The sequence below is a fragment of the Silene latifolia genome, chromosome 10, assembly GCF_048544455.1.
Source record: "Silene latifolia isolate original U9 population chromosome 10, ASM4854445v1, whole genome shotgun sequence".
Taxonomy (NCBI): domain Eukaryota; kingdom Viridiplantae; phylum Streptophyta; class Magnoliopsida; order Caryophyllales; family Caryophyllaceae; genus Silene; species Silene latifolia.
Genome location: NC_133535.1, coordinates 159,865,584 through 159,890,352, shown reverse-complemented (window position 1 = coordinate 159,890,352; position 24,769 = coordinate 159,865,584).

Sequence of the window (24,769 nt, the reverse complement as noted above, 5' to 3'; positions counted from 1 at the left end):
TTCAATCACACGTCCGAGCTTATTTCAGGAATCCACCTGTTCGTTTTCAAGAATCAACCTGTTCGATTTCAGCCTCAAATAACGAGCTTTAACACATTTTTCACGATAATCCGAGTTTGGCGAATCTTTGGTTTGGGCACACCGGCACCCCCAAATGTCTTCCGTTGGTGCTCAAACTTTATGTGGCTGCTTTATCTGACCCGAGGAACTTTCTATGTGATTTCCGGAGAATTTTATTCCGGGACCCTGGAATCCCGAAAAACCGTGTATTTACACTTCAATTTCAGCCGTTCGGATGGTCGTACCGGAACCTGTTTCTTTATTCTCCCTGTTTTTCAATCACGCGTCCGAGCTCATTTCAGGAATCAACCTGTTCGATTTCGGAAATTAACCGATTTGATTTCAGCCTCAAATAACGAGCTTTAACACATTTTTCACGATAATCCGAGTTTCAGCGAATGCTGGTTTGTGGCACACCGGCACCCCGAAATGTCTTCATTGGTGCTCAAACTTTGCGTGGCCGCTTTATATGAACTGAGGAACTTTCTATGTGATTTCCGGAGATTTTTATTCGGGGACCCTGAAATCTCGAAAAACCGTGTATTATACACTTCAATTTTAGCCGTTCGGAAGGTCGTACCGGAACCTGTTTCTCCCTGTTTTTCAATCACGCGTCCGAGCTCTTTTCAGGAATCAACCTGTTCGATTTCGGGAATCAACCTGTTCGATTTCAGCCTCAAATAACGAGCTTTAACACATTTTTCACGATAATCCGAGTTTCGGCGAATCTTTGGTTTTAGGCACACGGCACCCCCAAATGTCTTTCGTTGGTGCTCAAACTTTGCGTGGCCGCTTTATCAGACCCGAGGAACTTTCTATGTGATTTCCGGAGAATTTTATTAGGGACCCGAAATCCCGAAAAACCGTGTATTATACACTTCAATTTCAGCTGTTCGGAAGGTCGTACCGGAACCTGTTTCTTTTCTCTCTGTTTATCAATCACGCGTCCGAGCTCATTTCAGGAACCAACCTGTTCGATTTCAGGAATAAACCTGTTCGATTTCAGCCTCAAATAACGAGCTTTAACACATTTTTCACGATAATCCGAGTTTCGGCGAATACTAGTTTGTGGCACACCGGCACCCCCAAATGTCTTCCGTTGGTGCTCAAACTTTGCGTGGCCCCTTTATCTAACCCGAGGAAATTTCTATGTGATTTCCGGAGAATTTTATTCCGGGACCCCGTAATCCCGAAAAATCGTGTATTATACACTTTAATTTCAGCCGTTCGGAAGGTCGTACCTGAACCTGTTTCTTTTTCTCCCAGTTTTTCAATCACGAATCCGAGCTCATTTCAGGAATTAACCTGTTCGGTTTCAGGAATCAACCTGTTCGATTTCAACTTCAAATAACGAGCTTTAACACATTTTTCACGATAATCCGAGTTTCGGCGAATACTAGTTTGTGGCACACCGGCACTCCCAAATGTCTTCCGTTGGTGCTCAAACTTTGTGTGGCTGCTTTATCTGACCCGAGGAACTTTCTATGTGATTTCCGGAGAATTTTATTCCGGTACCCCAGAATCTCGAAAAACCGTGTATTACATACTTCAATTTCAGCCGTTCGGAAGGTAGTACGGAACTGTTTCTTTTTCTCCTGTTTTTCAATCACGCGTCCGAGCTCATTTCAGGAATCCACTTGTTCGTTTTCAGAAATCAACTGTTCGATTTGACCTCAAATAACGAGCTTTAACACATTTTTCACGATAATCCGAGTTTCGGCGAATGCTGGTTTGTGGCACACCGGCACCCCCAAATGTCTTCCGTTGGTGCTCAAACTTTGTGTGGCTGCTTTATCTGACCCGAGGAACTTTCTATGTGATTTCCGGAGAATTTTATTTCGGGACCTCGGAATCCCGAAAAACCGAGTATTATATACTTCAATTTCAGCTGTTCGGAAGGTCGTACCGGAACCTATTTCTTTTTCTCCCTGTTTTTCAATCACGCGTCCGAGCTCATTTCAGGAATCAACCTGTTTGATTTCAGGAATCAACCTGTTCGATTTCAGGAATCAACCTGTTCGATTTCAGCCTCAAATAACGAGCTTTAACACATTTTTCACGATAATCCGAGTTTCGGCGAATGCTGGTTTGTGGCACACCGGCACCCCCAAATGTCTTCCGTTGGTGCTCAAACTTTATGTGGCTGCTTTATCTGACCCGAGGAACTTTCTATGTGATTTCCGGAGAATTTTATTCCGGGACCCTGGAATCCCGAAAAACCGTGTATTTACACTTCAATTTCAGCCGTTCGGATGGTCGTACCGGAACCTGTTTCTTTTTTCTCCCTGTTTTTCAATCACGCGTCCGAGCTCATTTCAGGAATCAACCTGTTCGATTTCGGAAATTAACCGATTTGATTTCAGCCTCAAATAACGAGCTTTAACACATTTTTCACGATAATCCGAGTTTCAGCGAATGCTGGTTTGTGGCACACCGGCACCCCGAAATGTCTTCATTGGTGCTCAAACTTTGCGTGGCCGCTTTATATGAACCGAGGAACTTTCTATGTGATTTCCGGAGAATTTTATTCCGGGACCCCGAAATCCCGAAAAACCGTGTATTATACACTTCAATTTTAGCCGTTCGGAAGGTCGTACCGGAACCTGTTTCTCCCTGTTTTTTAATCACGCGTCCGAGCTCTTTTCAGGAATCAACCTGTTCGATTTCGGGAATCAACCTGTTCGATTTCAGCCTCAAATAACGAGCTTTAACACATTTTTCACGATAATCCGAGTTTCGGCGAATGCTGGTTTGTGGCACACCGGCATCCCCAAATGTCTTCCGTTGGTGCTCAAACTTTGCGCGGCCGCTTTATCTGACCCGAGGAACTTTCTATGTGATTTCCGGAGAATTTTATTCTGGGACCCCGAAATCCCAAAAAACCGTGTATTATACACTTCAATTTCAGCCGTTCGGAAGGTCGTCAGGAACTGTTTCTTTTTCTCTGTTTATCAATCACGCGTCCGAGCTCATTTCGGGAACCAACTGTTCGATTTCAGGAATAAACTGTTCGATTTGACCTCAAATAACGAGCTTTAACACATTTTTCACGATAATCCGAGTTTGGCGAATACTAGTTTGTGGCACACCGGCACCCCAAATGTCTTCCGTTGGTGCTCAAACTTTGCGTGGCCCCTTTATCTAACCCGAGGAAATTTCTATGTGATTTCCGGAGAATTTTATTCCGGGACCCCGTAATCCCGAAAAATCGTGTATTATACACTTTAATTTCAGCCGTTCGGAAGGTCGTACCTGAACCTGTTTCTTTTTATCCCAGTTTTTCAATCACGAATCCGAGCTCATTTCAGGAATTAACCTGTTCGGTTTCAGGAATCAACCTGTTCGATTTCAACTTCAAATAACGAGCTTTAACACATTTTTCACGATAATCCGAGTTTCGGCGAATACTAGTTTGTGGCACACCGGCACTCCCAAATGTCTTCCGTTGGTGCTCAAACTTTGTGTGGCTGCTTTATCTGACCCGAGGAACTTTCTATGTGATTTCCGGAGAATCTTATTCCGGTACCCCAGAATCTCGAAAAACCGTGTATTACATACTTCAATTTCAGCCGTTCGGAAGGTAGTACCGGAACCTGTTTCTTTTTCTCCCTGTTTTTCAATCACGCGTCCGAGTTCATTTCAGGAATCCACCTGTTCGTTTTCAGGAATCAACCTGTTCGATTTCAGCCTCAAATAACGAGCTTTAACACATTTTTCACGATAATCCGAGTTTCGGCGAATGCTGGTTTGTGGCACACCGGCACCCCCAAATGTCTTCCGTTGGTGCTCAAACTTTGTGTGGCTGCTTTATCTGACCCGAGGAACTTTCTATGTGATTTCCGGAGAATTTTATTTCGGGACCTCGGAATCCCGAAAAACCGAGTATTATATACTTCAATTTCAGCTGTTCGGAAGGTCGTACCGGAACCTATTTCTTTTTCTCCCTGTTTTTCAATCACGCGTCCGAGCTCATTTCAGGAATCAACCTGTTTGATTTCAGGAATCAACCTGTTCGATTTCAGGAATCAACCTGTTCGATTTCAGCCTCAAATAACGAGCTTTAACACATTTTTCACGATAATCCGAGTTTCGGCGAATGCTGGTTTGTGGCACACCGGCACCCCCAAATGTCTTCCGTTGGTGCTCAAACTTTGCGTGGCCTCTTTATCTGACCCGAGGAACTTTCTATGTGATTTCCGGAGAATTTTATTAGGGACCCGTATCCCGATAAACCGTGTATTACATACTTCAATTTCGGCCGTTCGAAGGTAGTACCGGAACTGTTTCTTTTTTCTCCTGTTTTTCAATCACGCGTCCGAGCTCATTTCAGGAATCCACTGTTCGTTTCGGGAATCAACATGTTCGATTTCACCTCAAATAACGAGCTTTAACACATTTTCCCGATAATCCGAGTTTAGTGAATCTTTGGTTTTCAGGCACACCGGCACCCCCAAATGTCTTCCGTTGGTGCTAAAACTTTGTGTGGCTGCTTTATCTGACCCGAGGAACTTTCTATGTGATTTCCGGAGAATTTTATTCCGGTACCCCGGAATCTCGAAAAACCGTGTATTACATATATCAATTTCAGCCATTCGAAAGGTAGTACCGGAACCTATTTCTTTTTCTCCCTGTTTTTCAATCACGCGTCCGAGCACATTTCAGAAATCCACCTGTTCATTTTCAGGAATCAACCTGTTCGATTTCAGCCTCAAATAACGAGCTTTAACACATTTTTCACGATAATCCGAGTTTCAGCGAATGCTGGTTTCTGGCACACCGGCACCCCCAAATGTCTTCCGTTGGTGCTCAAACTTTGTGTGGCTGCTTTATCTGACCCGAGGAACTTTCTATGTGATTTCCGGAGAATTTTATTTCGGGACCTCTAATCCCGAAAAACCGAGTATTATATACTTCAATTTCAATTTATTCGGAAGGTCGCAGGAACCTATTTCTTTTTCTCCTGTTTTTCAATCACGCGTCCGAGCTCATTTCAGGAATCAACCTGTTTGATTTCGGAATCAACTGTTCGATTTGGGAATCAACCTGTTCGATTTTGACCTCAAATAACGAGCTTTAACACATTTTTCACGATAATCCGAGTTTCGGCGAATGCTGGTTTGTGGCACACCGGCACCCCCAAATGTCTTCCGTTGGTGCTCAAACTTTATGTGGCTGCTTTATCTGACCCGAGGAACTTTCTATGTGATTTCCGGAGAATTTTATTAGGGACCCGGAATCCGAAAAAAGTGTATTTACACTTCAATTTCGGCCGTTCGGATGGTCATCGGAACCTGTTTCTTTTTTCTCCTGTTTTTCAATCACGCGTCCGAGCTCATTTCAGGAATCAACTGTTCGATTTTGAAATTAACCGATTTGATTTCAGCCTCAAATAACGAGCTTTAACACATTTTTCACGATAATCCGAGTTTCAGCGAATGCTGGTTTGTGGCACACCGGCACCCCGAAATGTCTTCATTGGTGCTCAAACTTTGCGTGGCCGCTTTATATGAACTGAGGAACTTTCTATGTGATTTCCGGAGATTTTTATTCGGGGACCCTGAAATCTCGAAAAACCGTGTATTATACACTTCAATTTTAGCCGTTCGGAAGGTCGTACCGGAACCTGTTTCTCCCTGTTTTTTAATCACGCGTCCGAGCTCTTTTCAGGAATCAACCTGTTCGATTTCGGGAATCAACCTGTTCGATTTCAGCCTCAAATAACGAGCTTTAACACATTTTTCACGATAATCCGAGTTTCGGCGAATGCTGGTTTGTGGCACACCGGCACCCCCAAATGTCTTTCGTTGGTGCTCAAACTTTGCGTGGCCGCTTTATCTGACCCGAGGAACTTTCTATGTGATTTCCGGAGAATTTTATTCCGGGACCCCGAAATCCCGAAAAACCGTGTATTATACACTTCAATTTCATTGCTCGGAAGGTCGCAGGAACTGTTTTTTTCTCTCTGTTTATCAATCACGCGTCCGAGCTCATTTCAGGAACCAACCTGTTCGATTTCAGGAATAAACCTGTTCGATTTCAGCCTCAAATAACGAGCTTTAACACATTTTTCACGATAATCCGAGTTTCGGCGAATGCTGGTTTGTGGCACACCGGCACCCCCAAATGTCTTCCGTTGGTGCTCAAACTTTATGTGGCTGCTTTATCTGACCCGAGGAACTTTCTATGTGATTTCCGGAGAATTTTATTCCGGGACCCTGGAATCCCGAAAAACCGTGTATTTACACTTCAATTTCAGCCGTTCGGATGGTCGTACCGGAACCTGTTTCTTTTTTCTCCCTGTTTTTCAATCACGCGTCCGAGCTCATTTCAGGAATCAACCTGTTCGATTTCGGAAATTAACCGATTTGATTTGACCTCAAATAACGAGCTTTAACACATTTTTCACGATAATCCGAGTTTTGAATCTTTGGTTTTCAGGCACACCGGCACCCGAAATGTCTTCATTGGTGCTCAAACTTTGCGTGGCCGCTTTATATGAACTGAGGAACTTTCTATGTGATTTCCGGAGATTTTTATTCGGGGACCCTGAAATCTCGAAAAACCGTGTATTATACACTTCAATTTTAGCCGTTCGGAAGGTCGTACCGGAACCTGTTTCTCCCTGTTTTTTAATCACGCGTCCGAGCTCTTTTCAGGAATCAACCTGTTCGATTTCGGGAATCAACCTGTTCGATTTCAGCCTCAAATAACGAGCTTTAACACATTTTTCACGATAATCCGAGTTTCGCGAATCTTTGGTTTAGGCACACCGGCACCCCCAAATGTCTTTCGTTGGTGCTCAAACTTTGCGTGGCCGCTTTATCTGACCCGAGGAACTTTCTATGTGATTTCCGGAGAATTTTATTCCGGGACCCCGAAATCCCGAAAAACCGTGTATTATACACTTCAATTTCAGCTGTTCGGAAGGTCGTACCGGAACCTGTTTCTTTTCTCTCTGTTTATCAATCACGCGTCCGAGCTCATTTCAGGAACCAACCTGTTCGATTTCAGGAATAAACCTGTTCGATTTCAGCCTCAAATAACGAGCTTTAACACATTTTTCACGATAATCCGAGTTTCGGCGAATACTAGTTTGTGGCACACCGGCACCCCCAAATGTCTTCCGTTGGTGCTCAAACTTTGCGTGGCCCCTTTATCTAACCCGAGGAAATTTCTATGTGATTTCCGGAGAATTTTATTCCGGGACCCCGTAATCCCGAAAAATCGTGTATTATACACTTTAATTTCAGCCGTTCGGAAGGTCGTACCTGAACCTGTTTCTTTTTATCCCAGTTTTTCAATCACGAATCCGAGCTCATTTCAGGAATTAACCTGTTCGGTTTCAGGAATCAACCTGTTCGATTTCAACTTCAAATAACGAGCTTTAACACATTTTTCACGATAATCCGAGTTTCGGCGAATACTAGTTTGTGGCACACCGGCACTCCCAAATGTCTTCCGTTGGTGCTCAAACTTTGTGTGGCTGCTTTATCTGACCCGAGGAACTTTCTATGTGATTTCCGGAGAATCTTATTCCGGTACCCCAGAATCTCGAAAAACCGTGTATTACATACTTCAATTTGGTATTCGTTCGGAAGGTAGTACTAGGAACTGTTTTTTTTCTCCTGTTTTTCAATCACGCGTCCGAGTTCATTTCAGGAATCCACCTGTTCGTTTTCAGGAATCAACCTGTTCGATTTCAGCCTCAAATAACGAGCTTTAACACATTTTTCACGATAATCCGAGTTTCGGCGAATGCTGGTTTGTGGCACACCGGCACCCCCAAATGTCTTCCGTTGGTGCTCAAACTTTGTGTGGCTGCTTTATCTGACCCGAGGAACTTTCTATGTGATTTCCGGAGAATTTTATTTCGGGACCTCGGAATCCCGAAAAACCGAGTATTATATACTTCAATTTCAGCTGTTCGGAAGGTCGTACCGGAACCTATTTCTTTTTCTCCCTGTTTTTCAATCACGCGTCCGAGCTCATTTCAGGAATCAACCTGTTTGATTTCAGGAATCAACCTGTTCGATTTCGTGAATCAACTTTGTTCGATTTCACCTCAAATAACGAGCTTTAACACATTTTTCACGATAATCCGAGTTTCGGCGAATACTGGTTTGTGGCACACCGGCACCCCCAAATGTTTTCCGTTGGTGCTCAAACTTTGCGTGGCCTCTTTATCTGACCCGAGGAACTTTCTATGTGATTTCCGGAGAATTTTATTCCGGGACCCCGGTATCCCGATAAACCGTGTATTACATACTTCAATTTCAGCCGTTCAGAAGGTAGTACCGGAACCTGTTTCTTTTTCTCCCTGTTTTTCAATCACGCGTCCGAGCTCATTTCAGGAATCCACCTGTTCGTTTTCAGGAATCAACATGTTCGATTTCAGCCTCAAATAACGAGCTTTAACACATTTTTCCCGATAATCCGAGTTTTGAATCTTTGGTTTGTACACCAGCACCCCAAATGTCTTCCGTTGGTGCTAAAACTTTGTGTGGCTGCTTTATCTGACCCGAGGAACTTTCTATGTGATTTCGGAGAATTTTATTCCGGTACCGGAATCTCTCGAAAAACCGTGTATTACATATATCAATTTTTGACCATTCGAAAGGTAGTACCGGAACCTATTTCTTTTTCTCCCTGTTTTTCAATCACGCGTCCGAGCACATTTTAAATCCACCTGTTCATTTTCAGGAATCAACTGTTCGATTTCAAACCTCAAATAACGAGCTTTAACACATTTTTCACGATAATCCGAGTTTCGTGAATCTTTGGTTTTCGCACACCGGCACCCCCAAATGTCTTCCGTTGGTGCTAAAACTTTGTGTGGCTGCTTTATCTGACCCGAGGAACTTTATATGTGATTTCCGGAGAATTTTATTCCGGTACCCCGGAATCTCGAAAAACCGTGTATTACATACTTCAATTTCCTGTTCGGAAGGTAGTACGGAACTGTTTCTTTTTCTCCCTGTTTTTCAATCACGCGTCCGAGCTCATTTCAGGAATCCACCTGTTCGTTTTCAAGAATCAACCTGTTCGATTTCAGCCTCAAATAACGAGCTTTAACACATTTTTCACGATAATCCGAGTTTCGGCGAATGCTGGTTTGTGGCACACCGGCACCCCCAAATGTCTACCGTTGGTGCTCAAACTTTATGTGGCTGCTTTATCTGTTCCGAGGAACTTTCAATGTGATTTCCGGAGAATTTAATTCCGGTACCCCGGAATCCCGAAAAACCGAGTATTACATACTTCAATTTCAGCCGTCCGGAAGGTAGTACCGGAACCTGTTTCTTTTTCTCCCTGTTTTTCAATCACACGTCCGAGCTCATTTCAGGAATCCACCTGTTCGTTTTCAAGAATCAACCTGTTCGATTTCAGCCTCAAATAACGAGCTTTAACACATTTTTCACGATAATCCGGGTTTGGCGAATCTTTGGTTCAGGGTACACCAAGCACCCCAAATGTCTTCCGTTGGTGCTCAAACTTTGTGTGGCTGCTTTATCTGACCCGAGGAACTTTCTATGTGATTTCAGGAGAATTTTATTTCGGGACCTCGGAATCCCGAAAAACCGAGTATTATATACTTCAATTTCAAATTTGTTCGGAAGGTCGATCAGGAACCTATTTCTTTTTCTCCTGTTTTTCAATCACGCGTCCGAGCTCATTTCAGGAATCAACCTGTTTGATTTCAGGAATCAACTGTTCGATTTCGTGAATCAACCTGTTCGATTTCACCTCAAATAACGAGCTTTAACACATTTTTCACGATAATCCGAGTTTGGCGAATCGGTTTTGGCACACCGCACCCCCAAATGTTTTCCGTTGGTGCTCAAACTTTGCGTGGCCTCTTTATCTGACCCGAGGAACTTTCTATGTGATTTCGGAGAATTTTATTAGGGACCCCGGTATCCGATAAACCGTGTATTACATACTTCAATTTCAAATTGCTCGAAGGTAGTACCGGAACTGTTTCTTTTTCTCCTGTTTTTCAATCACGCGTCCGAGCTCATTTCAGGAATCCACCTGTTCGTTTTCAGGAATCAACATGTTCGATTTCAGCCTCAAATAACGAGCTTTAACACATTTTTCCCGATAATCCGAGTTTCAGCGAATGCTGGTTTGTGGCACACCGGCACCCCCAAATGTCTTCCGTTGGTGCTAAAACTTTGTGTGGCTGCTTTATCTGACCCGAGGAACTTTCTATGTGATTTCCGGAGAATTTTATTCCGGTACCCCGGAATCTCGAAAAACCGTGTATTACATATATCAATTTCAGCCATTCGAAAGGTAGTACCGGAACCTATTTCTTTTTCTCCCTGTTTTTCAATCACGCGTCCGAGCACATTTCAGAAATCCACCTGTTCATTTTCAGGAATCAACCTGTTCGATTTCAGCCTCAAATAACGAGCTTTAACACATTTTTCACGATAATCCGAGTTTATGAATCTTTGGTTTTCGCACACCGGCACCCCCAAATGTCTTCCGTTGGTGCTAAAACTTTGTGTGGCTGCTTTATCTGACCCGAGGAACTTTATATGTGATTTCCGGAGAATTTTATTCCGGTACCCCGGAATCTCGAAAAACCGTGTATTACATACTTCAATTTCAGCCGTTCGGAAGGTAGTACCGGAACCTGTTTCTTTTTCTCCCTGTTTTTCAATCACGCGTCCGAGCTCATTTCAGGAATCCACCTGTTCGTTTTCAAGAATCAACCTGTTCGATTTCAGCCTCAAATAACGAGCTTTAACACATTTTTCACGATAATCCGAGTTTCGGCGAATGCTGGTTTGTGGCACACCGGCACCCCCAAATGTCTACCGTTGGTGCTCAAACTTTATGTGGCTGCTTTATCTGTTCCGAGGAACTTTCAATGTGATTTCCGGAGAATTTAATTCCGGTACCCCGGAATCCCGAAAAACCGAGTATTACATACTTCAATTTCAATGTCAGGAAGGTAGTACAGGAACTGTTTCTTTTTCTCCTCGTTTTTCAATCACACGTCCGAGCTCATTTCAGGAATCCACCTGTTCGTTTTCAAGAATCAACCTGTTCGATTTCAGCCTCAAATAACGAGCTTTAACACATTTTTCACGATAATCCGGGTTTGGCGAATCTTTGGTTTCAGGCACACCAAGCACCCCAAATGTCTTCCGTTGGTGCTCAAACTTTGCGTGGCCTCTTTATCCGACCCGAGGAACTTTCTATGTGATTTCCGGAGAATTTTATTCCGGCACCCCGGAATCCCGAAAAACCGTGTATTATATACTTCAATTTGACCATTCGAAAGGTAGTACCGGAACTCGTTTCTTTTTCTCCTGTTTTTCAATCACGCGTCCGAGCACATTTTAAATCCACCTGTTCATTTTCGGAATCAACTGTTCGATTTGACCTCAAATAACGAGCTTTAACACATTTTTCACGATAATCCGAGTTTCCGAATCTTTGGTTTTCAGGCACACCGGCACCCCCAAATGTCTTCCGTTGGTGCTAAAACTTTGTGTGGCTGCTTTATCTGACCCGAGGAACTTTCTATGTGATTTCCGGAGAATTTTATTCCGGTACCCGGAATCTCAAAAACCGTGTATTACATACTTCAATTTGACCATTCGAAAGGTAGTACGGAACTGTTTCTTTTTCTCCTGTTTTTCAATCACGCGTCCGAGCACATTTCGTAAATCCACTGTTCATTTTCGGGAATCAACCTGTTCGATTTCACCTCAAATAACGAGCTTTAACACATTTTTCAAGATAATCCGAGTTTCAAATGAATCTTTGGTTTTCGCACACCGGCACCCCCAAATGTCTTCCGTTGGTGCTAAAACTTTGTGTGGCTGCTTTATCTGACCCGAGGAACTTTATATGTGATTTCCGGAGAATTTTATTCGGCACCTAATCTCGAAAAACCGTGTATTACATAATTCAATTTCGGTACTGTTCGGAAGGTAGTACCGGAACTGTTTCTTTTTCTCCCTGTTTTTCAATCACGCGTCCGAGCTCATTTCAGGAATCCACCTGTTCGTTTTCAGGAATCAACATGTTCGATTTCAACCTCAAATAACGAGCTTTAACACATTTTTCACGATAATCCAAGTTTTGCGAATCTTTGGTGTGTGTGTGGCACACCAAGCACCCCCAAATGTCTTCCGTTGGTGCTCAAACTTTGCGTGGCCGCTTTATCTCGACCCGAGGAACTTTCTATGTGATTTCCGGAGAATTTTATTCGGGACCCCGGAATCCCGAAAAACCGTGTATTATACACTTCAATTTCAGCTGTTCGGAAGGTGTACCGGAACCTGTTTCTTTTTCTCCTGTTTTTCAATCACACGACCGAGCTCATTTCAGGAATCCACCTGTTCGTTTTCAAGAATCAACCTGTTCGATTTCAGCCTCAAATAACGAGCTTTAACACATTTTTCACGATAATCCGAGTTTCGGCGAATGCTGGTTTGTGGCACACCGGCACCCCCAAATGTCTTCCGTTGGTGCTCAAACTTTGTGTGGCTGCTTTATCTGACCCGAGGAACTTTCTATGTGATTACCGGAGAATTTTATTCCGGTACCCCGGAATCCCGAAAAACCGTGTATTACATACTTCAATTTCAGCCGTTCGGAAGGTAGTACCGAAACCTGTTTCTTTTTCTCCCTGTTTTTCAATCACACGTCCGAGCTCATTTCAGGAATCCACCTGTTCGTTTTCAAAAATCAACCTGTTCGATTTCAGCCTCAAATAACGAGCTTTAACACATTTTTCACGATAATCCGAGTTTTGCGAATCTTTGGTTTCAGGCACACCGGCACCCCAAATGTCTTCCGTTGGTGCTCAAACTTTGTGTGGCTGCTTTATCTGACCCGAGGAACTTTCTATGTGATTACCGGAGAATTTTATTCCGGTACCCCGGAATCCCGAAAAACCGTGTATTACATACTTCAATTTCAGCCGTTCGGAAGTTAGTACCGGAACCTGTTTCTTTTTCTCCCTGTTTTTCAATCACGCGTCCGAGCTCATTTCAGGAATCCACCTGTTCATTTTCAGGAATCAACATGTTCGATTTCAGCCTCAAATAACGAGCTTTAACACATTTTTCACGATAATCCGAGTTTCGGCGAATGCTTGTTTGTGGCACACTGGCACCCCCAAATGGCTTCCGTTGGTGCTCAAACTTTGTGTGGCTGCTTTATCTGACCCGAGGAACTTTCTATGTGATTTCCGGAGAATTTTATTCCGGCATTCTAATCCCGAAAAACCGTGTATTACATACTTCAATTTCGGTAGTTCGGAAGGTAGTACCGGAACCTGTTTCTTTTTCTCCCTGTTTTTCAATCACGCGTCCGAGCTCATTTCAGAAATCCACCTGTTCATTTTCAGGAATCAACTTGTTCGATTTCAGCCTCAAATAACGAGCTTTAACACATTTTTCACGATAATCCGAGTTTCGGCGAATGCTGGTTTGTGGCACACCGGCACCCCCAAATGGCTTTCGTTGGTGCTCAAACTTTGTGTGGCTGCTTTATCTGACCCGAGAAAATTTCTATGTGATTTCCGTAGAATTTTATTCCGGTACCCCAGAATCCCGAAAAACCGTGTATTACATACTTCAATTTCACCGTTCGAAAGGTAGTAGGAACTGTTTCTTTTTCTCCTGTTTTTCAATCACGCGTCCGAGCACATTTCAGAAATCCACCTGTTCATTTTCAGGAATCAACCTGTTCGATATCAGCCTCAATTAACGAGCTTTAACACATTTTTCATGATAATCCAGAGTTTGCGAATCTTTGGTTTGTGGCACACCGGCACCCCCAAATGTCTTCCTTTGGTGCTCAAACTTTGTGTGGCTGCTTTATCTGACCGAGGAACTTTCTATGTGATTTCCGGAGAATTTTATTCCGGTACTTTAATCCCGAAAAACCGTGTATTACATACTTCAATTTCGCCCGTCGGAAGTAGTACAGGAACTGTTTCTTTTTCTCCTGTTTTTCAATCACACGTCCGAGCTCATTTCAGGAATCCACCTGTTCATTTTCAAGAATCAACCTCTTCGATTTGACCTCAAATAAGGAGCTTTAACACATTTTTCACGATAATCCGAGTTTAATGAATCTTTGGTTTGGCACACAGCACCCCCAAATGTCTTCCGTTGGTGCTTAAACTTTGTGTGGCTGCTTTATCTGACCCGAGGAACTTTCTATGTGATTTCCGGAGAATTTTATTCCGGCACTCGAAATCTCAAAACCGTGTATTACATACTTCAATTTCAGCCGTTCGGAAGGTAGTACCGGAACCTGTTTCTTTTTCTCCCTGTTTTTCAATCACGCGTCCGAGCTCATTTCAGGAATCCACCTGTTCGTTTTCAGGAATCAACATGTTCGATTTCAGCCTCAAATAACGAGCTTTAACACATTTTTCACGATAATCCGAGTTTCGGCGAATGCTGGTGTGTGGCACACCGGCACCCCCAAATGTCTTCCGTTGGTGCTCAAACTTTGCGTGGCCGCTTTATCTGACCCGAGGAACTTTCTATGTGATTTCTGGAGAATTTTATTCTGGGACCCCGGAATCTCGAAAAACCGTGTATTATACACTTCAATTTCAGCTGTTCGGAAGGTGTACCGGAACCTGTTTCTTTTTCTTCCTGTTTTTCAATCACACGACCGAGCTCATTTCAGGAATCCACCTGTTCGTTTTCAAGAATCAACCTGTTCGATTTCAGCCTCAAATAACGAGCTTTAACACATTTTTCACGATAATCCGAGTTTCGGCGAATCTTTGGTTTCAGGCACACCAAGCACCCCCAAATGTCTTCCGTTGGTGCTCAAACTTTGTGTGGCTGCTTTATCTGACCCAAGGAACTTTCTATGTGATTACCGGAGAATTTTATCCGGTACCACTCCTAATCCCGAAAAACCGTGTATTACATACTTCAATTTCAGCCGTTCGGAAGGTAGTACCGAAACCTGTTTCTTTTTCTCCCTGTTTTTCAATCACACGTCCGAGCTCATTTCAGGAATCCACCTGTTCGTTTTCAAAAATCAACCTGTTCGATTTCAGCCTCAAATAACGAGCTTTAACACATTTTTCACGATAATCCGAGTTTCGGCGAATGCTGGTTTGTGGCACACCGGCACCCCCAAATGTCTTCCGTTGGTGCTCAAACTTTGTGTGGCTGCTTTATCTGACCCGAGGAACTTTCTATGTGATTACCGGAGAATTTTATTCCGCACTCCTAATCCCGAAAACCGTGTATTACATACTTCAATTTCAGCCGTTCGAAATGTAGTACCGGAACCTGTTTCTTTTTCTCCCTGTTTTTCAATCACGCGTCCGAGCACATTTCAGAAATCCACCTGTTCATTTTCAGGAATCAACCTGTTCGATATCAGCCTCAAATAACGAGCTTTAACACATTTTTCATGATAATCCGAGTTTCGGCGAATGCTGGTTTGTGGCACACCGGCACCCCCAAATGTCTTCCTTTGGTGCTCAAACTTTGTGTGGCTGCTTTATCTGACCCGAGGAACTTTCTATGTGATTTCCGGAGAATTTTATTCCGGTACCCCGGAATCCCGAAAAACCGTGTATTACATACTTCAATTTCAGCTGTTCGGAAGTAGTACCGGAACCTGTTTCTTTTTCTCCCTGTTTTTCAATCACACGTCCGAGCTCATTTCAGGAATCCACCTGTTCATTTTCAAGAATCAACCTCTTCGATTTCAGCCTCAAATAACGAGCTTTAACACATTTTTCACGATAATCCGAGTTTCGCGAATGCTGGTTTGTGGCACACCGGCACCCCCAAATGTCTTCCGTTGGTGCTCAAACTTTGTGTGGCTGCTTTATCTGACCCGAGGAACTTTCTATGTGATTTCCAGAGAATTTTATTCCGGTACCCCGGAATCTCGAAAAACCGTGTATTACATACTTCAATTTCAGCCGTTCGGAAGGTAGTAACGGAACCTGTTTCTTTTTCTCCCTGTTTTTCAATCACGCGTCCGAGCTCATTTCAGGAATCCACCTGTTCGTTTTCAGGAATCAACATGTTCGATTTCAGCCTCAAATAACGAGCTTTAACACATTTTTCACGATAATCCGAGTTTCGGCGAATGCTGGTGTGTGGCATACCGACACCCCCAAATGTCTTCCGTTGGTGCTCAAACTTTGCGTGGCCGCTTTATCTGACCCGAGGAACTTTCTATGTGATTTCTGGAGAATTTTATTCAGGGACCCCGGAATCTCGAAAAACCGTGTATTATACACTTCAATTTCAGCTGTTCGGAAGGTGTACCGGAACCTGTTTCTTTTTCTCCCTGTTTTTCAATCACACGACCGAGCTCATTTCAGGAATCCACCTGTTCGTTTTCAAGAATCAACTTGTTCGATTTTAGCCTCAAATAACGAGCTTTAACACATTTTTCACGATAATCCGAGTTTCGGCGAATGCTGGTTTGTGGCACACCGGCACCCCCAAATGTCTTCCGTTGGTGCTCAAACTTTGCGTGGTTGCTTTATCTGACCCGAGAAACTTTCTATGTGATTACCGGAGAATTTTATTCCGGTACCCCGGAATCCCGAAAAACCGTGTATTATATACACTTCAATTTCAGCCGTTCGGAAGGTCGTACCGGAACCTCTTTGTTTCTCTCCCTGTTTTCAATCACGCGTCCGAGCTCATTTCAGGGATCAACCTGTTCGATTTCAGGAATCAACCTGTTCGATTTCAGCCTCAAATAACGAGCTTTAACACATTTTTCACGATAATCCGAGTTTCGGCGAATCTTCGCCAGGCACACCGGCACCCCCAAATGTCTTCCGTTGGGGCTCAAACTTTGTGTGGCTGCTTTATCTGACCCGAGGAACTTTCTATGTGATTACCGGAGAATTTTATTCCGGTACCCCGGAATCCCGAAAAACCGTGTATTACATATTTCAATTTCAGCCGTTCGGAAGGTAGTACCGGAACATGTTTCTTTTTCTCCCTGTTTTTCAATCACGCGTTCGAGCAGATTTCAGGAATCCACTTGTTCGTTTTCAGAAATCAACATGTTCGATTTCAGCCTCAAATAACGAGTTTTAACACATTTTTCACGACAATCCGAGTGTCGGCGAATGCTGGTTTGTGGCACACCGGCACCCCCAAATGTCTTCCGTTGGTGCTCAAGCTTTGCGTGACCGCTTTATCTGACCCAATGAACTTTCTATGTGATTTCTGGAGAATTTTATTCCGGGACCCCGGAATCTCGAAAAACCGTGTATTATACACTTCAATTTCAGCCGTTCGGAAGGTCGTACCGGAACCTCTTTGTTTCTCTCCCTGTTTTCAATCACGCGTCCGAGCTCATTTCAGGGATCAACCTGTTCGATTTCAGGAATCAACCTGTTCGATTTCAGCCTCAAATAACGAGCTTTAACACATTTTTCACGATAATCCGAGTTTCGGCGAATGCTGGTTTGTGGCACACCGGCACCCCCAAATGTCTTCCGTCGGGGCTCAAACTTTGTGTGGCTGCTTTATCTGACCCGAGGAACTTTCTATGTGATTACCGGAGAATTTTATTCCGGTACCCCGGAATCCCGAAAAACCGTGTATTACATATTTCAATTTCAGCCGTTCGGAAGGTAGTACCGGAACCTGTTTCTTTTTCTCCCAGTTTTTCAGCCACGCGTCCGAGCTCATTTCAGGAATCCACTTGTTCGTTTTCAGAAATGAACATGTTTGATTTCAGCCTCAAATAACGAGCTTTAACACATTTTTCACGATAATCCGAGTTTCGGCGAATGCTGGTGTGTGGCACACCGGCACCCCCAAATGTCTTCCGTTGGTGCTCAAACTTTGCGTGGCCGCTTTATCTGACTCGAGGAACTTTCTATGTGATTTCTGGAGAATTTTATTCCGGGACCCCGGAATCTCGAAAAACCGTGTATTATACACTTCAATTTCAGCTGTTCGGAAGGTTTACCGGAACCTGTTTCTTTTTCTCCCTGTTTTTCAATCACACGTCCGAGCTCATTTCAGGAATCCACCTGTTCGTTTTCAAGAATCAACCTATTCGATTTCAGCCTCAAATAACGAGCTTTAACACATTTTTCACGATAATCCGAGTTTCGGCGAATGCTGCTTTGTGGCACACCGGCACCCCCAAATGTCTTCCGTTGGTGCTCAAACTTTGTGTGGCTGCTTTATCTGACCCGATGAACTTTCTATGTGATTATCGGAGAATTTTATTCCGGTACCCCGGAATCCTGAAAAACCGTGTATTACATACTTCAATTTCAGCCGTTCGGAATGTAGTACCGGAACCCGTTTTTTTTTCTCCCTGTTTTTCAATCACGCGTTCCAGCTCATTTCAGGAATCCACTTGTTCGTTTTCAGAAATCAACATGTTCGATTTCAGCCTCAAATAACGAGCTTCAACACATTTTTCACGACAATCCGAGTTTCGGCGAATGCTGGTTTGTGGCACACCGGCACCCCCAAATGTCTTCCGTTGGTGCTCAAGCTTTGCGTGGCCGCTTTAACTGACCCGAGGAACTTTCTATGTGATTTCCGGAGAATTTTATTCCGGGACCCCGGAATCCTGAAAAACCGTGTATTATACACTTTAATTTCAGCCGTTCGGAAGGTAGTACCGGAACCTGTTTCTTTTTCTCCCTGTTTTTCAATCACGCATTCGAGCTCATTTCAGGAATCCACTTGTTCGTTTTCAGAAATCAACCTGTTCGATTTCAGCCTCAAATAACGAGCTTTAACACATTTTTCACGATAATCCGAGTTTTGGCGAATACTGGTTTGTGGCACACCGACACCCCCAAATGTCTTCCGTTGGTGCTCAAACTTTGCGTGGCCCCTTTACCTGACCCGAGGAACTTTCTATGTGATTTCCGGAGAATTTTACTCCGGGATTCCGGAATCCCGAAAAACCGTGTATTATACACTTCAATTTCAAATTTATTCGGAAGGTCGACTTTGGAACTGTTTCTTTTTCTCCCTGTTTTTCAATGACGCGTCCGAGCTCATTTCAGGAATCAACCTGTTTGATTTCAGGAATCAACCTGTTCGATTTCAGCCTCAAATAACGAGCTTTAACACATTTTTCACGATAATCCGAGTTTCGGCGAATCTTGGCTCAGGCACACCGGCACCCCCAAATGTCTTCCGTTGGTGCTCAAACTTTGCGTGGCCTCTTTATCTCACCCGAGGAACTTTCTATGTGATTTCAAAGAATTTTATTCGGGACCGAATTCAAAACCGTGTATTACATACTTGAATTTGTAGTTCGGAAGGTAGTACGGAACGTTTTTTTTTTCTCCCTGTTTTTCAATCACGCGTCCGAGCTCATTTCAGGAATCCACCTGTTCGTTTTCAGGAATCAACATGTTCGATTTCAGCCACAAATAACGAACTTTAACACATTTTTCACGATAATCCGAGTTTCGGCGAATGCTGGTTTGTGACACACCGGCACCCCCAAATGTCTTCCGTTGGTGCTCAAACTTTGTGTGGCTGCTTTATCTAACCCGAGGAACTTTCTATGTGATTTCCGTAGAATTTTATTCCGGTACCCCAGAATCCCGAAAAACCGTGTATTACATACTCCAATTTCAGCCGTTCGGAAGGTAGTACCGGAACCTGTATCTTTTTCTCCCTGTTTTTCAATCACGCGTCCGAGCTCATTTCAGGAATCCACCTGTTCATTTTCAGAAATAACCTGTTCGATTTCAGCCTCAAATAACGAGCTTTAACACATTTTTCACGATAATCCGAGTTTCGGCGAATGCTGGTTTGTGGCACACCAGCACCCCCAAATGTCTTCCGTTGGTGCTCAAACTTTGTGTGGCTGCTTTATCTGACTCGAGGAACGTTCTATGTGATTTCTGGTGAATTTTATTCCGGTACCCCGGAATCCCGAAAAACCGTGTATTACATACTTCAATTTACGCCGTTCGGAAGGTAGTACCGGAACCTGTTTCTTTTTCTCCCTGTTTTTCAATCACACGTCCGAGCTCATTTCAGGAATCCACCTGTTCGTTTTCAAGAATCGACCTGTTCGATTTCAGCCTCAAATAACGAGCTTTAACACATTTTTCACGATAATTCGAGTTTCGGCGAATGCTGGTTTGTGGCACACCGGCACCCCCAAATGTGTTCCGTTGGTGCTCAAACTTTGTGTGGCAGCTTTATCTGACCCGAGGAACTTTCTATGTGATTTCCGGAGAATTTTATTCGGTAGATTTAATCACGAAAACCGTGTATTACATACTTCAATTTCAAATTTACATTCGGAAGGTCGACGGAACCCGTTTTTTTTCTCCCTGTTTTTTAATCACGCGTCCGATCTCATTTCAGGAATCAACCTGTTCGATTTCAGAAATCAAACTGTTCGATTTCAGAAATCAACCTGTTCGATTTCAGCCTCTAATAACGAGCTTTAACACATTTTTCACGCTAATCCGAGTTTCGGCGAATGCTGGTTTGTGACACACCGGCACCCCCAAATATCTTCCGTTGGTGCTCAAACTTTGCGTGGCCGCTTTATCTGACCCTAGGAACTTTCTATGTGATTTGTGGAGAATTTTATTTCGGGACCGCGTAATCCTGAAAAACCGTTTATTACACTTCAATTTCAGCCGTTCGGAAGGTCGTACCGGAACCTGCTTCTTTTTCTCCCTGTTTTTCAATCACGCGTCCGAGCTCATTTCAGGAATCAACCTGTTCGGTTTCAGGAATCAACCTGTTCGATTTCAACTTCAAATAACGAGGTTTAACACATTTTTCACGATAATCCGAGTTTCGGCGAATGCTGGTTTGTGGCACACCGGCACCCCCAAATGTCTTCCGTTGGTGCTCAAACTTTGCGTGGCCGCTTTATCTGACCCGAGGAACTTTTTATGGGATTTCCGGAGAATTTTATTCCGGGACCCCGGAATCCCGAAAAACCGTGTATTACACACATCAATTTCAGCCGTACTGAAGGTCGTACCGGAACTGTTTCTTTTTCTCCCTGTTTTTCAATCACGCGTCCGATCTCAGTTTAGGAATCAACCTGTTCGATTTCAGGAATCAACCTGTTCGATTTCAGCCTCAAATAACGAGCTTTAACACATTTTTCACGATAATCCGAGTTTCGGCGAAAGCTGGTTTGTGGCACACCGGCACCCCCAAATGTCTTCCGTTGGTGCTCAAACTTTGTGTGGCTGCTTTATCTGACCCGAGGAACTTTCTATGTGATTTCCGGAGAATTTTATTCCGGTACCCCAGAATCCCGAAAAACCGTGTATTACATACTTTAATTCCAGCCGTTCGGAAGGTAGTACCGGAACCTGTTTCTTTTTCTCCCTGTTTTTCAATCACCCGTTCGAGCTCATTTCAGGAATCCACCTGTTCGTTTTCAGGAATCAACCTGTTCGATTTCAGTCTCAAATAATGAGCTTTAACACATTTTTCACGATAATCCGAATTTCGGCGAATGCTGGTTTGTGGCACACCGGCACCCCAAAATGTCTTCCGTTAGTGCTCAAACTTTGCGTGGCCGCTTTATCTGACCCGATGAACTTTCTGTGTGATTTCCGGAGAATTTTATTCCGGGACCCCGGAATCTCGAAAAACCGTGTATTATACACTTCAATTTCAGCCGTTCGGAAGGTCGTACCGTAACCTGTTTCTTTTTCTCCCTGTTTTTCAATCAGGTGTCCGACCTCTTTTTAGGAATCAACCTGTTCGATTTCAGTTTCAAATAACGAGCTTTAACACATTTTTCACGATAATCCGAGTTTCGGCGAATGCTGGTTTGTGGCACACCGGCACCCCCAAATGTCTTTCGTTGGTGCTCAAACTTTGCGTGGCCGCTTTATCTGACCCGAGGAACTTTTTATGTGATTTCCGGTGAATTTTATTCTGGGACCCCGGAATCCCGAAAAACCGTGTATTATACACTTCAATTTCAGCTGTTCAGAAGGTCGTACCGGAACCTGTTTTTTTTTCTCCCTGTTTTTCAATCACGCGTCCGAGCTCAATTCAGAAATCAACCTGTTCGATTTAAGGAATCAACCTGTTCGAGTTTAGCCTCAAATAACGAGCTTTAACACATTTTTCACGATAATCCGAGTTTCGGCGAATGCTGATTTGTGGCACACCGGCACCGCCAAATGTCTTCCGTTGGTGCTCAAACTTTGCGTGACCGCTTTATCTGACCCGATGAACTTTCTATGTGATTTCCGGAGAATTTTATTCCGGGACCCCGGAATCCCGAAAAACCGTGTATTATACACTTCAATTTCAGCTGTTCGGAAGGTCGTACCGGAACCTGTTTCTTTTTCTCCTTGTTTTTTAATCACGCGTCCTATCTTATTTCAGGAATCCACCTGTTCGTTTTCAAGAATCAACCTTTTCGATTTCAGCCTCAAATAACGAGCTTTAACACATTTTTCACGATAATCCGAGTTTCGCCGAATGCTGGTTTGTGGCACACCGGCACCCCTAAATGTCTTCCGTTGGTGCTCAAACTTTGTGTGGCTGCGGCTGATTTATCTGACCTGAAGAACTTTCTATGTGATTTCCGGACAATTTTATTCCGGTACCCCGGAATCCCGAAAAACCGTGTATTACATACTTCAATTTCAGCCGTTCGGAAGGTAGTACCGGAACCTGTTTCTTTTTCTCCCTGTTTTTCAATCACGCGTCCGAGCTCATTTTAGGAATCCACTTGTTCGTTTTCAGAAATCAACATGTTCGATTTCAGCCTCAAATAACGAGCTTTAACACATTTTTCACGTTAATCCGAGTTTCGGCGAATCTTTGGTTTCAGGCACACCAAGCACCCCCAAATGTCTTCTGTTGGTGCTCAAGCTTTGCGTGGCCGCTTTAACTGACCCGAGAAACTTTCTATGTGATTTCCGGAGAATTTTATTCCGGTACCCCGGAATCCAGAAAAACCGTGTATTACATACTTCAATTTCAGCCGTTCGGAAGGTAGTACCGGAACCTGTTTCTTTTTCTCCCTGTTTTTCAATCACACGTCCGAGCTCATTTCAGGAATCCACCTGTTCGTTTTCAAGAATCAACCTGTTCGATTTCAGCCTCAAATAACGAGCTTTAACACATTTTTCACGATAATTCGAGTTTCGGCGAATGTTGGTTTGTGGCACACCGGCACCCCCAAATGTCTTCCGTTGGTGTTCAAACTTTGTGTGGCTGCTTTATCTGACCCGAGTAACTTTCTATGTGATTTCCGGAGAATTTTATTCCGGTACCCCGGAATCCATAAAAACCGTGTATTACATATTTCAATTTCAGCTGTTCGGAAGGTCGACTAGGAACTGTTTCTTTTTCTCCCGTTTTTTAATCACGCGTCCGATCTCATTTCAGAATCAACCTGTTCGATTTCAGAAATCAAATGTTTTCGATTTCGTAAATCAACTGTTCGATTTCAAACCTCAAATAACGAGTTTTAACACATTTTTCACGATAATCCGAGTTTCGACGAATGCTGGTTTGTGGCACACCGGCACCCATAAATGTCATCCGTTGGTGCTCAAACTTTGCGTGACCGCTTTAACCGACCCGAGGAACTTTCTATGTGATTTCCGGAGAATTTTATTCCGGGACCCCGGAATCCCGAAATCAATTTCAGCCGTTCGGAAGGTCGTACCGGAACCTGTTTCTTTTTCTCCCTGTTTTTCAATCACGCGTCCGAGCTCATTTCAGGAATCAACCTGTTCGGTTTCAGGAATCAACCTGTTCGATTTCAGACTCTAATAACGAGCTTTAACACATTTTTCACGCTAATCCGAGTTTCGGCGAATGCTGGTTTATGACAAACCGGCACCCCCAAATATCTTCCGTTGGTGCTCAAACGTTGCGTGGCCGCTTTATCTGACCCTAGGAACTTTCTATATGATTTCCGGAGAATTTTATTTCGGGACCGCGTAATCCTGAAAAACCGTTTATTACACTTCAATTTTAGCCGTTCGGAAGGTCGTACCGGAACCTGCTTCTTTTTCTCCCTGTTTTTCAATCACGCGTCCGAGCTCATTTCAGGAATCAACCTGTTCGGTTTCAGGAATCAACCTGTTCGATTTCAACTTCAAATAACGAGGTTAACCACATTTTTCACGATAATCCGAGTTTCGGCGAATGCTTGTTTGTGGCACACCGGCACCCCCAAATGTCTTCCGCTGGTGCTCAAACATTGTGTGGCTGCGGCTGCTTTATCTGACCCGAGGAACTTTCTATGTGATTTCCGGAGAATTTTATTCCGGTACCCCGGAATCCCGAAAAACCGTGTATTACATAATTCAATTTAAGCCGTTCGGAAGGTAGTACCGAAACCTGTTTCTTTTTCTCCCTGTTTTTCAATCACGCGTCCGAGCTCATTTCAGGAATCAACATGTTCGATTTCGGAAATCAACCTGTTCGATTTCAGCCTCAAATAATAAGCTTTAACACATTTTTCACGATAATCCGAGTTTCAGCGAATGCTGGTTTGTGGCACACTGGCACCCCCAAATGTCTTCCGTTGGTGCTCAAACTTTGCATGGCCGCTTTATCTGACCCGAGGAACTTTCTATGTGATTTCCGGAGAATTTTATTCCGGGACCCCGGAATCCCGAAAATCCGTGTATTATACACTTCAATTCCAGCTGTTCGGAAGCTCGTACCGGAACCTGTTTCTTTTTCTCCCTGTTTTTTAATCACGCGTCCAATCTCAT